We start from the raw sequence: 14,478 nt of genomic DNA on the forward strand, positions 1-14,478 counted from the left end.
ATCAATTAAGGATAAAATTTGGTGTTCCAGTAGTGTTTCTAAGAAAGATCGATCAATTATCATTAACTCATTTAGATACGAAAAAATCTTTTTAAATTTCAAAGGAGACAATCTTCTCTAACACTCTTTTGTCATGACAATAAATAAAAGGTAGGGACCATCATTGAAAAATGTTGGTTTATATTTGTCAGACTGTTGTTTTCACATGACCAACTTATATGTAGCATTTTCTAAAGTTACAAATCCTACATGATTACAAATCCTCATTTGCGATAATGATGACAACTTCAAACATAGTATACAAAGAAGTCTTTAACAATGTCATACTTTTTTTGCAGTTAGTATGACCCTAATTTTATGCTCTGCAGGGCACATTCTGTATCTGATTTGCTATCACCTATTACTGCGTGTTCAAAAATTGATCTTATACGATACGAGGAATAAACATATAACATGTCATCTATAACTCAAGTCATCAGACATGGATCACATTCCGCCAATGAGACATATAAGAAAGCTAATCTTCAGAGATGATTCATACTTTGCAATAGGTAGCTAATAGAACGTGCGTACAAAATTCAAATATAAAACTTAAATAGCAGAAAACAACAATCCAAATCCAAATCTCATAGTTAGTTGGATGCAAACCAAACTAAGCATAAAGAAACATGAACCAAACTATAGTCCAAAATGGATGAGCCCAGAAAAGAAGCATAAGCATGGCTGTTGTGACTGCAACAGAGACTAGGTATTTCTCCAAGATTCTCCATAGCCTTTTGAGCAAGCTCCAAGTTTATAACTTGGCCACCATGAGTCTCTTCAAGTACTTTGAGTATGGCATTAGTTAAACGAGATATGATGTGTGCTTGAAAATTTATTAGAAACATATAAGTTATAAAAACTGAGTAATTAAAAACTAATAATATACCTTGGATGGAATCTAAGTCGTTTATAAATAAAGATGGGTCGTACAGACCAGTAGTGTTGTGGCCTGAAAAATAGAATAGTAGCGTGTCTCCCGCTTTGATATCATGTGTAAGGTTGTGCAGAGCCTGCATGATAGTTTGTTTGGTTGGCAGGTTGTCAGCGTCATCATCCTTATTGACTACAATCTCGTCCTCACTGAAATTAAAGGTTTGTGTGATGAACTGATGTACCAAAGCCACATCACGCCACGGTGCCCGTTTCATTGAGTTACAATCTATCCCTATAGGAAGGGCTCTCCTCATGTTCCACCTGTACCGAAAATATTGAGATAGAAAGATGTGAAAAATGGTAGTTCAATTGTATTGAATTATGAATATTACATTATATACAACTATAAGTTTTAACTAATTAAAAGTAACAACTATAACTATCTCTTCAAACTGTAACTAACTATAACCATCTAATAACTAACAATTACTACTAACAATATCTAAATATCTAATACCCCTCAATTTGGGGAGTGAACACAAAAACTAGTCTATATGAAGTCACATGCATATAATAAATACACTTGCTGAAGGTTGAAGGTTAAAATGGTTGAATCTAAATTGGGGTTTTGAAATGTTGGTTTGAGGTTGTCATTTTTTTGTTTGGTTCTGGGATCTTGGGCTTTCCCTCACCCTTTTTTGGTTGTGGTTTGGGAAAGTTAGGGTTTGTGATTTTGTTGGTGGTGGTTGAAGAAGGGGTTTATGGTCGGGTTTTGGTCTTCAGTGAAGATGATGAAGCAATGGGAGTCTGAGTCTTTGTTCAGATCATGCAGTAACACACAATATTCAGGTAAATTAAAAAGTAAAAAATATTGTGTTGTGTGTGTGCAATTGTTCATTTTGCAATATTATATTATTCAGGTACAAACATAACCATGTTGTGTGCTAAGGAAGAGATACAAGAAATGGAAACAAAAACAAGTCATCTGGAAACAAAACCAGAATTTTGTAGTAGAAATGAAGGTTGAAAGTAAGAAGAAGATTAAAGAAAGATTGATGAAGAAAAAGAAAAAAAGAGATGATTTACCCAGGAAGAAGGAAAAAAGGCAGGAACTTTCGGAATTTGGAGAATCTCAACAATGTCTTGCTTGCTCCTACCAAGGTCCCATATTGAATTTCTCTTTCATAGGTGGTCCCTAAACCCTAAAGGCTCTATCCAAAAGTTGATGGGCCAAGGGCCCTACAGAGAAAAAAATGGTATAATATGGTTGTAACTCCTCGATGTTGCAATTAATTATCTTATCCATGATCACTAGAGGTATTTATTGATGTTGTTTTCATTAAATTAGACAAGATGATCAAAAGCACAATGTGAGAGTTGCTAAATATGATATGCAAGCATTCACTTGATTAATTAAAGAAAAAAAAAATCAATTAGCTAGCTAGGAAGAAATATATAAATTCTTACCCTTGTATGGTCCATGAAAATGCGGAGCTCTCCACACAGTCTCATTCAGCTTGTCGGAATGTTGGTTTCAGAGGCCTCCACCATGACCATACAATACAACCATTGTACGGTGTTTCCTCTGAAATCGCCCGCTGCTCAAATTTTCCGACCTCCGTCACTGCTGCAAGGGTGGGTGGCATACGCAATATTCATTCTCAAACAAAACCAATACTTCCTTAGAAACTATTTCACCAAAACAAAAATGCCCTTAAAATCAGTTGATGGCCTTGAGGAAAATTTGTCAAGTGAGCCTAGATCAACGAACCCACCATTTCTTGCAACTCCACGTGTGTGATGTTAGCCCCCTTTGTGTTGAGTAGTGTAGATAAATAGATTTCATCCTCAAAAACCTCAGAGAATTGTTTCCATGTGCAAGAGTTGACCACAACTCCATGGGACACATCGTGGTGGTGTTAACCTACAAATTCTCCTAATTCTTGTAGTTATCGAACACAAGAAGTTTCATGCATATTGCAGATTAGTAAAATAAAATTAAAAATTGAAAAAAGAAGACAGAAGAAGAAGAGGATTAGGTAAGAGGTTACCTGATATGTATTGTTAATCTAAAACACATAGACATAGATCGCTTGAATCTCAATCGTACTACCACAGATGTAAAGCACAACCGTTTCATTAACATATAAACTCTCAGAGTTAGGAGTGTCGAGCAAAATTGTAAGCCTACAAATTTTCTCAATTCTTGCAACTATCAAACGCAAGTGATGCCCTGCAAATTGTAGATTAGTAAAGGCTTATTAGCACTTTTGGTCCCCCACGTTTCTCATTTGTGCAAATGGGATCCCCAAACTTTAAAAATAGCATTTCGCTACCCCGACGTTTACCTCCGTCAACACTTTTGGTCCCCATACAGTTTTCTGTCAAAAAATTAACGGTTTCGAGGACCAAAAGTGCAATTGAACCCAAAAATTAATTTAAAATTAAAAAAAAAATTAAAAGTCCAAAAAAACCTTTGATCTTCATCTTCTTTCTGCATCATCTTCAAACTCAAAACTGAGATTGACACAAAACCTATTCTCTAATAGCACTTCCCCACCCCCAACCACCACTCTTCCTCCTCCTTCTTCACCCATCACCACCTAAAACCCAGAAAATACAGAACAAACCCAGAAAACATTTTCCCCCAAATCTCATCAACACACATCAAATTCCCAGAAATTGATCTATGCTCAGATCTGGAGAGCTTAGAAGGAGAGCTTATAGAAGATCCAATGAACTCTAGTCAAAAGCAAGCGAGATTGCGCTACTCTTCACTTTTTCACCCACCCTGCTCTTGAATGGCTTGGCAAGAATTAGTTCTTCAAGCATGGTAGGTTTGGGTGGATCTCCCAGCTCTTTCTCATCGCAGGTCTTCAATTCGTTCAGCGTAGAGAGGAAAATCACTCTCTGCCTCTCTATAAATCTCATTCCCAAAGAATCTTAGAGATCTGTGAATTTATCACTGCCTCCTTGTTGTATTTGGTTATGGGGTTGCATAATTGCATCTTACTCCATCTGGGCATATCTTTATAATATTATCCTTTGATCTTTTAAATAGAATAAGTTGGAATCTTTATTGCTGATTGTGTGAGAGAGATATTAAGGTCTTTGTGTGTGTGGTTGTGTGCGAGTATGTTTGGGTGGGTTATGGTCTGAATCTCTTTTTTTTTTAGTATGTATATGAGGATGAGGATGAATGAGATAAAGATTAAAGATGTTTGTGAGATGAAAAAGAGGATGAAGATGATTTTGATTTTTAATATTAGAGAAAATTATGGAGATGATGGAAGAAGAGAGATGATGAATTTTTTGGGTTTTTTTTAATATCTTAATTATATTTTTTGTTTAATTACATATTTGCCCTCAAAACCGTTAGTTTCTTGACGGAAAACTGTCCGGGGACCAAAAGTGTTGACGGAGGTAAACGTCGGGGTAGTGAAATGTTATTTTTAAAGTTTGGGGATCCTATTTGCACAAATAACAAACGTGGGGGACCAAAAGTGCTAATAAGCCATTAGTAATTGAAAAGAGAAGACAGAAGAATAAGAGGATTAGAGAAGAGGTTATCAGATATGTATTGTTGGTCTAAAATACATAAACTTAGATCGCTTTTGTAACGCCCCAATTTCTCAACTGAGGAGTCACATTAGTAACCTAACAAAGTCTAAGGACTATTTCGTAATCCTAAGAAAACACGATAATTTTTTTCCTTTTCAAAACAACTAAACACAGTTTAATACATAACATAGTCTTAATTAAACAACCCGTTCCCGACATATAATAATAGTGTCTTACAATAGCATAAGCAGTTTCCAAAACAAGTACGCACACTTAAACAGTGGCGAAAACAGGGTTTTAGTAACAGAGTTTTCAGATAACGAAGAAGACTCAAAGCATAAACTACTAAGAGGAACTATACAGCTTCTTCCATCCTTGCTCCGTCGGTTACTATCCCTCCTTCATCTCAACATGGCTAAGCATCGCCAGAAGGCTCTTCATCGCCTAATAGCGTTAAGCGCCCAAATAACAAGTAGCAAATAGAAAGGGTTAACTCCATGCAACTACCACATATAAAAGAGAAAATCATGCTATTCAAATTTAATTACCTAGCATGGTAAATAAACTAGCAACTTAAGTTAATCCAGATATCAACAAAATCAGCAATATAACTAAACTCATATATCAACAACTTAACATATATTAACTCAGATAATAATAACCTCAACAATATAACATCAAGTCAGATATCAATAAACCAATAACTAAAATCCAACAACATAGGGTCAGGTGTTAGTTCCCTATAATGCAACTATATGCTGCTACCAAAATGGATCGATCAATATCGTCTCTCAAGACGGGACAATCACGCGGAACCACACCCACCTCATCGCCACTTAGCGCCACTACGGACGGGACTATCGCGTGGGACCACACCCACCTCATCGCCACTTTAGAACATCTCGAAAGATGAGACAATCCCGCGGGACCACACCCACCTCATTGCCACTTTATAACGCCTCGAAAGACGGGACAATCACGCGGGACCACACCCACCTCATCGCCACTTAGCGCCACTATGGACGGGACAATCGCGTGGGACCACACCCACCTCATCGCCACTTTAGAACATCTCGAAAGATGGGACAATCCCGTGGGACCACACCCACCTCATTGCCACTTTATAACGCCTCGAAAGACGGAACAATCACGCGGGACCACACCCACCTCATCGCCACTTAAGGACCAAAGCCTATATGCCAAGTCAATCAACAACAATGCCCAACAAATGATCAATTCAGAGTAGCCACATGTTATTCCTATTATCAACGAACATAAATCAACTCAATTGCATACCAACTCAGTTCAATGACAGATACCAGTAAACGGCCGAAGCCTCTCAGAAAACGGAGACACACGTCTCAATAAGTTCACTCGGCCGAAGCCTCCAGAAAACATTTTCCCAGTTCAACATAATAATCATAATCCAATGCCAATCAATATGAACATCTTCATCTCAAACGCAGGCAGTGCGATAAAAGCAGACAAGACTCAAAGACACGTTAAAACTGAGTGACCCTTACCTTAGCCAATTTCTCCATCCAAGCTCAACATCCCAGTCCAATCCAGAATAAAGCTCCCGAACGCAGCAAGTTCCCCGGGCATCCTCCTCAGTTGTGAAACCTCACCAATTGCTCCAAAGTCTCTTTCCTCAGCTCAACTCGTTCCAAACCTTAAGCAAAGTATCATTGCTTAGTCGCTAAGAAACAAAACAACTAATAACACTATCAAAACCCGAAAAGAAGCGTTTGAAGCTCTAGAGTTCGACATTTAGGCACGAATTGACAATAAGACATGTTTTCGCTAAAATGCGCATAACTCGAGCTACAGAACTCGGAATGACACGAAACCGAAGCCAAAAGTTCGACAATCGAAAGAGCTACGCTATAGCTCAGGTCATAGAGCCCCAAAAATTATTTTTGGACACGGTACCCTAACAAACTGGTTTCGGCCACTCTCAAAAATAGGGTTTCCGAACTTTTTCTTCGATCTACTTTAATTCCTAGGTATTCTTAGGCGATATCTAGGCCAGGGAAACTCTCAGAAAAATTATCGGATCGAAAACTAGAGCAGAGGTATTTTGGTCAATATTTTTAGCTCGGAAACTCAAAATCAGAATTTTGAAAAATAAATTGGATGAGCGTGATCCTAACGACATTTATAACAACTAATCCTACTGACGCTAAGCTCAGACGAGAGTTTTTTATTCAAAAAGCGGAACCTTTGTCAGAAATGGGTATTTTGAGCAGAATTGAAACTCGGCGGCAATTCGGCGAGATTCGGCGAAATGTAATCCTCTAAACATGCTCTTGGGCATGCAGGGAATAAGTTTAGATAGAGAGATCGAGTTATTTGGACAGTTTTACAAAAAGCTCAAAACTTTGAGCACAGAAAGACATAGAGAAAAACGATAGAATTGACGATCAGAAGTAAGAAATAGCATCAGTACCTTGAGGCCTACGCGTAGCAACGAACTGTGCGACGATCAGACAAGAATCGGCGAAAAACTTTTTCTCCTCCTTCCTCCTTGAACCCCATGGCCACAATGGTGAAAATGGTGATGTTTTTTGTTGTTTTTTTCTTCATTTTTCAAGCTATATATAGAAAATGGAAAACGCGGGAAAATGAATATTTCGCGATTCCGATTTTTCCTGCACATTCCTCCGTGAATTCTAAGATAGGTTCTGGCGATAGAATTCCAGAACTCAAAATAGGTTTCTCAGAATTAAAGCAAACGATCCAAAGTCGGTGTAAATCTATTTTACCCGAAAAACTACTTTTTGCAGCGAATGTCAGATGCAGAAACTTCCTTCTGAAGAAAGATTGGAAACATCGAAAGAAATGGGTGAACGCGTGTGGAATCTTCATTTGAAGCTCCGAATAGAAAAAGTCTTCATCAACAGTTTACTTTAAGGTTTTTGAGCTAACAGGAACTCGGTTTCGGCAAACTTCCGAGAATCGAAATCGATCGTTCGTACAATCCAAGGTTTCTTGTCGAAACACTCGTCGTGGAAAGGAATAAGATAAGTTCTTATATTCCTCTGAATATTTTTGAATATCGTTTCTACAGTGCTTTAAGAGCGGATTAGCCTTTTACTAACGTTTTCGCCCTAAGGCGGAAGTGAATGAAACTCGTGCTATAACCTATAGCGACTATATAACTATTCTTAACCATTTCCTGAACTTTCTACTCCATAACGCTAATCCAAACATTAAACACGAGGCAAGTTCCTCTCACGCTTACACATAATCCTATGCGTGAGTTGGAAATTAATTATTTATTTAATTCTAAAATCTTGGGTCTTACAACTTTGAATCTCAATCGTCTTACCACAGATGTAAAACACAACCATATCATTAACAGAAAAACTTGAAAGAGTTGTTGTAGACATGTCGTAAAAGGGATCTAAAAACAAAACAAATAACTCATGAGAAACTAATTGACCAAAACAAAAATTCTCTTCAAATTCTCTCGAAAAGTCTAGCGCACAAGACAGTTGGCGGGCTCGAGCAAACTTTGCCAAGTGAGCTAAGATCAACTGATTCACCATTTCTTGCTACTACAAGTATGTTAGCCCCCTCTGTGTCGAGTAGAGTAGATACATTAATTTCATCCTCAAAACCTAAGAGGATTGTTTCCATGTGCAAGATTTGATGACCACAACTCCATGAGACACACCATGGTGGTGCAGACCATCTTCCTCCCCCTCTAGGAGTTGTGCACCTTCCTCCTCATTGACAAATTCCTCTTTCATGGGGAAAAAGTCGAAGAAAAATCTCCCAGAGTTCGGAGTGTCGGGCAAAATTGTAAACCTACAAATTCTCCTAATTCTTGCCGCCAGTGACGGAGGCGGAATTTTAACTTCGGGGTGGCCAAGAGTAAAGTGCATATCATTTGTAAGAAAACTTGAATTTTCAAATGTATAATTTATGTAACAAATCTGATATAAATGAGTACAATACATCTTATCTTAACCAACATATAAATGTCACTAGAAAGAGGTGGTTCAACAACACTTTCATCATGAAAAATGCAATGATTTTTTTTTTCACATACCCAATTGTCGAAGAAAGAAAGCACGGATTGGAGAAGAAAGAAAAATATGGAGACAGACCATGTGAAGGAGTGAAAGCCACATGTGGTTGCAAATGTGAAATGATAAAATGGTCATAACATGCTCAGCGAATGATTCCTTTGAAGACAATCACGAAGATGCAAGCTCACACAAAGAAATTATTAATTCAGTCTCAAAAATCTACGACATGGCAAAGGTGCAACATGAGTATCAACCAAAGGCAATGTGAAAGATTCCTCTCATCCTCTCATTGTAATTTTTTTGAAGTGCATAATATTTCTCTAGGACATAGTATACCCTTAGTATATCTTTCACATTGATATTTTTCTAGGATATAGAAAACATTTCCATGCAGCTACTTTAGTAGAAAGAAAATGATGACAGTCTTGGCAGTACAAGAAGTATTATCTATGTCATCTCTTGGATAAAAGAAGAGACTTCAGAACAAACTTGTATAATAGTGACCTCAGTAGTACGATAATGAAACCAACTTAAAGCCTAAAAAAAACTTGGTGAAGAAGCTCATCAAAAAGATAAATGAGTAAAATAGTGTAATATAGGTAGCTAGTATGTTAAGGACTTAGAACTATTGGGTATAAACTTGCAGTGAATCATACATATAGAAAGAAAACAATAAAAAAAAATATTAAAAGCGTGAAAAGTTGACAGCCGTGGGAAAGTTTTTGCCTTGGTATTGTGAGAAAAGTATGACAAAGGATCACTTTTCTAATACATATAATATTTTTATATTTTTTAGAGTGGGGCCACAAGAGGTTTTACATAATATTGGTAAGGTAAATTAGAAATCTCGGGGTGACAATGGCAGGGGGAGTCCCCTCCCTCCGCCACTGTTTGCAGCTATCGAACGCAAGTAATCTCCTACAAATTGCAGATTAGTAAAATAAAATTGAAACTTGAAAGGAGGAGATAGAAGAAGAAGAGGATTAGAGAAGAGGTTACCAGATACGTATTGTTGGTCTGAAACACATAGACATAGATCATTTTGAATCTCAATCGTCTCACCACAAATGTAAAGCACAACCTAATCATTAACAGAAAAACCTTTAAAGAGCGGTTGTAGACACTAGATAGGTCGTTGACTACAAGAAGAAGATGAAAATGAAAGTAATACACAATATTTATTCTATTCAGATAAAACAAAAATAAAAAATATTTTGCTCTATATGTTGTGTGTGTGCAATTGTTCATTTTGCAATGTTATATACGAAATAAGAGATTGTTTACCGAGGAAGAAGGAAGAAAAATAGGAGAAACTTTCAAACTAAGTAAATCTCAACAGTGATTGATTGCTCATCCCAAGGGGGATTTCACTTTTATAGGTGGTCCCTAAAACCCTATTGTTTGTTTGGATCCAGAGGTGAAAATGAGATAAATGATAGAAATGAGAAATATTAGTGTAAAATTAATATGATACAAAGGTTAGTGTAGTGTTTTCATAATTACTGTTCTATTATATCTTTTGATAAAATATTATTACTATACATTTTATTCTATGTTTCAGATAATTATAAAATATATTTTATAATAAAATTAAGGCTAAAATTAATATTACGATATTTAATCACTATAAGTATTTTTTTAAAAGATGAAATACTCTTGTTTTCCGATAAAGCAAAAAAATAAAATAAAATACTCTATTAACTTGTTAAGGTTAATAATAGGAAATTATCAACGATGATTTTTTTTTGGAAACGAAATGAATATAATAAATATAAAAGCCTGAGCCAAAATAAAGCTCAAGATAGAAGTACAGTACAACCTGACCAAGAAATAAGAGACCAAAGTGTAAGAATGAAAAGTGCACAAACCCATCACCAACCCATAGAATAACCTCTAACGTATCCCATGAAGGAGCCTCATTAAAACCTTACTAGGAAAAACCCAGTGGGATAAAAACTTAGCAAGAAAAAAGAGTACCACCAACATGGGAAATTCATTCTGCATCTGAACAAACAAACAATACCCCTAATTCAATTGAAAATCTGAATGTTAAACGATGAAAAATGTGAAAAATCCCCAAGCAAATTCGTGGTCTTGATCAGAAAGTAATGTAGAGTTAACGATGATACATCCATCAACAAAGTCAAGGAGTAATGTAGAGTTAACAAGAATTAATTAACGAGGATTAATCATGTTAGCAAGCCATTTCCTTGCCTTTGGTGTGTGGAAAACCCCAATAGCACTATTCACCCTCCATTTTCAACTCTCTCCCAAACAAGAAACAAGTTAATCTTTCAATTACTTTACCCTCTACTAACTTCCTTCCTCTTAAAATTCTTATAAACAAACATAGTGTAAATGTTCTACCCAAGAACTTCAAAAAAATGGATGGGCCGAGGGGCCTACACACAAAATAAAAGGTAAAAATAGTTGTAAGTAACTCGATGTTGTAATTAATTTATCTATGATTAACTATCACTAGAAGTTGAAGATAAATGATTAACATTTAAGGCATTGATTGATTGATATGGTTTTCATTAAATAAGAAGATTTGCATGTTGTGAGTTACTAAATATAATATGCATGATCTTAATTAACTTAACTGCTATAACATAACATAAAATCATTATTAAAGACAAAAATCAATGGTGGTGCTGACCTTCTTCCTCCCCATCTAAGAGTTGTCCACCTTCCTCCTCATCAACAAATTCACCTTCCAAGGAAAAAAAAGTCGAAGAAAAACTCCCAGATTTAGGAGTGTTGAGAAAAACTGTAAATATACAAATTCCCTCAATTCTTGCAGCTATCGAACACAAATATTTCCCTGCATATTGCAAATTAGTAAAAAAAAAATTGACAAATTGAAAAGAGAAGACAGAAAAAAAGTGGAAAAGAGAAGAGGTTACTAAATATGTATTGTTGGTTTGAAACACAAAGACATAGATCGCGTTGAATCTCAATCGTCTTACCACAGATGTAAAGCATAACCGTATCATTAACATAAAACCTTGGTCGTAATCATATCATGAGTCATAGGTGGCGCCTCACAAAAGGAATCTAAAAATAAAACAAATAACTCCTAAGAAATTAATTCACCAAAAAAAATGCACTTAAAATCCTCTTGAATAGTCAAGCACACAAAACAGTTGCTGGCCTCGAGAAAAATTTGTCAAGTGAGGTAAAATCAACTGATCCACCATTTCTAGCAACTCCAGGTGTGTGATATTGGCCACCTCTTTATCGAGTAGAGTAAATAAATGGATTCCATCCTCACAAACCTTAGAGGATTGTTTCCATGTGCAAGAGCTGATGACCACAACTCCATAGGAAACAACATGGTGGTTCTGACCTTCTTACTCCCCCTCTAGGAGTTGTGCATCTCCCTCTTCATCGACAAATTCCCCTTACATGGGGAAAAAGTTAAAGAAAAAACTCCTAGAGGTAGGAGTATCGAGCAAAATTGTAAACCTACAATCTCGTCCTCACAGAAACTAAAGGATTGTCATAAAAAATATTGAAATAGAAACACGTGGAAAATAGTAATTTGATAGTGCCTAGACATTAAATTCCTACAAGATTACTAAGTGCTCTATCAGAAAATGAGAAATCAACAACTAAAAGTCAATAAAAAGACCACCCAACTGTCCATCCAAATCCAAGTTAGTTCTATTGCTATTCATTAACATCAGTATTACGAGAGCTTCATTCATTAAACGAACATCAAAGCAGGCAAGAAACATGTTGTGACAGATTACAAAGAGAACAAGCTGAGAACAAAACAAGGATAAATCCAAGCATGAATACTCAACAAAATGGAAAAATCAAATAAACACTCTCTCATATGTACTATGTTTTGTGTTCGAATATGGATTGGGGTTGTTGGGTTTTCTTTCACCTCGAGCAGAAAAAGTTTGGAAATATTAGGGTTTTCGGTTGTCTTGGAGTGGAGGTCGGAGTCCAGTGGGGAATCGACAATGTCAGTGGAAAGGCGGAGGATGACGTCGGTGTGGTTGAAGAAATGGGGTGGTGGTCGGAGAGTTCCGGGTGAAGGTTTTGTGGGTGGTGATTGTGAGAGCGGTGGAGGAATGGCGGGTAACAGCGATGGTAGGAATCATTTCTGGAAATATAAATGTGAGGGAAAATGAGATGATTTTTGATTCTTGGGTAAAGTTAGGGTTTGTGATTCTGCTTTTGGGAATAAGGGTAGGTAGGGTAGGGTTTTTGTCTTTAGTGAAGAAGAAGATGATGAAAATGAAAGTAATACACAATATTTATTCTATTCAGATAAAACAAAAACAAAAAATATTGTGCTTTGTGGGTTGTCTGTGTGAAATTGTTCATTTTGCATGCATTTTGCAATGTTATTTTACATTATCCATGTACAGAAATAGACATAATTTAGTAGTTGAAATGATGGTTGAAAGTAAGAAGCAGTAAAGAAAGATTCATGAAGAAAAAGAAAGAAGAGATCAATTACCGAGGAAGAAAAAGGTGAGAAACTTTTGGAATTTGGAGAATCTCAACGGTGTCTGCTTGCTCCTACCAAGGTCCCATGTAGAATTTTTTTATAGGTGTTCCCCTAAACCCTAAAGGCTCCACCCTAAAATTGATGGGCTAAGGGCCCTACACACAAAAAATGGTTGTAATACCTCAATGTTTTAATCATCTTATCCATTATTAATTAAGTTATTACTAGTTATAGTTATGACATTGATGTGGAAGATCCACACATTGTGAAAGTTGTTAAATAATAGTATACATGTTCTTTATTAACTGTTATAACATATATAGAGTCCTTACAAAAGAAAACAAATCGTCTAGGAAGAAATATACTAAAATAAAACTAAATATGTATAAAGATTAAAAGATAAAAACAATTTATGTGATGTCTTGCTTTTTTCATATTGGGATGTTTCCCGTCATGGTATGCATTGAATGAAATTGAGCAATTTTGGAAGAATCTTGAACAAGTTGTTCTAGACAGGTCGTATTCATGTTATGAGTGATGGATGACACCTCTGGGTTATAGTCCATGATGTGAGTGATGTTTACTTCTGCAAAATGAAAGGTATTACGAAGGTGGCAAAATATCAAACCTACCCCATTCCACGCAGCACTAGCAATTAAGTTCCCCCAAGTGGTAAACTCATAACACTTGTATGTGGGAAGTCAATAATTCAAAGCCCCATTGTTGGCCACGTCTATAGAAAATGAATTGATTATGTTGGCCCTTCTGTGATTCTTTGTAAATTTAAAGTTGTTCGCTATATTAGTGGGCAAGAAAGCATGACTTTAATTATAGTCGGATATGTGAATATAAATATGTGACTTTTTCTTCTTCTTTATAATTAGTTCATCTCAGTTCAAATGCTTATGTCAATTTGATGAGCTTATCTACCCAATTTATCAGTTGAACACTCTAAAATTGCTTAGTTTATTTTTTTATTTGTTTTAGGCACACCTGAGTTTTTGGCTCCATAAGTGTTCGAATATGACTAATATGAATTAGTCATAACATATACTCTTTTGTAATGTGCATCTTAGAGATGGTCACCTTTGAATATCCTTTTAGTAAATACAATCCTACTCAAATTTACAACAAAGTTGTTCCTATAAGAACCTTTTTTTGCATTGAATGACTTGCCTGAATGGTAACCATCCTTTTTACCGAAACTAAGTCTGATAAGCTTTAACAAAAGGAATCTAAAAACAAAACAAATAACTCTTAAGAAACTTATTCACAAAAAATGCCCTCCAAATCCTCTTGTATAGTCTAGCACACAAGACTATAGGTGGCCTCAAGGAAGATTTGCTAAGTGAGTCAAGATCAACTCAACCACCATTTCCTGCAACTCCAAGTGTGTGATGTTAGCCCCCTCTGTGTCGAGTAGAGCAGATAAATGGATTTCATCCTTAAAAAGCTCAGAGGATTGTTTACATGTGCAAGAGTTGATGACCAAACTTC

General features: G+C 36.2%; 1 long non-coding RNA gene across 1 annotated transcript; it reads right to left on the reverse strand.

Moving 5' to 3' along the window:
- Positions 1 to 491: 491 nt before the first annotated feature.
- Positions 492 to 2,126, reverse strand: LOC130720692 (uncharacterized). Its single transcript, XR_009013221.1, has 3 exons — positions 2,002 to 2,126; positions 929 to 1,236; positions 492 to 817 (listed from the first exon to the last, which is right to left on the reverse strand). It is a non-coding gene; the product is annotated as an uncharacterized LOC130720692 (long non-coding RNA).
- Positions 2,127 to 14,478: the final 12,352 nt, after the last annotated feature.

This window comes from Lotus japonicus, chromosome 5 (assembly GCF_012489685.1).
Source record: "Lotus japonicus ecotype B-129 chromosome 5, LjGifu_v1.2".
NCBI lineage: Eukaryota > Viridiplantae > Streptophyta > Magnoliopsida > Fabales > Fabaceae > Lotus > Lotus japonicus.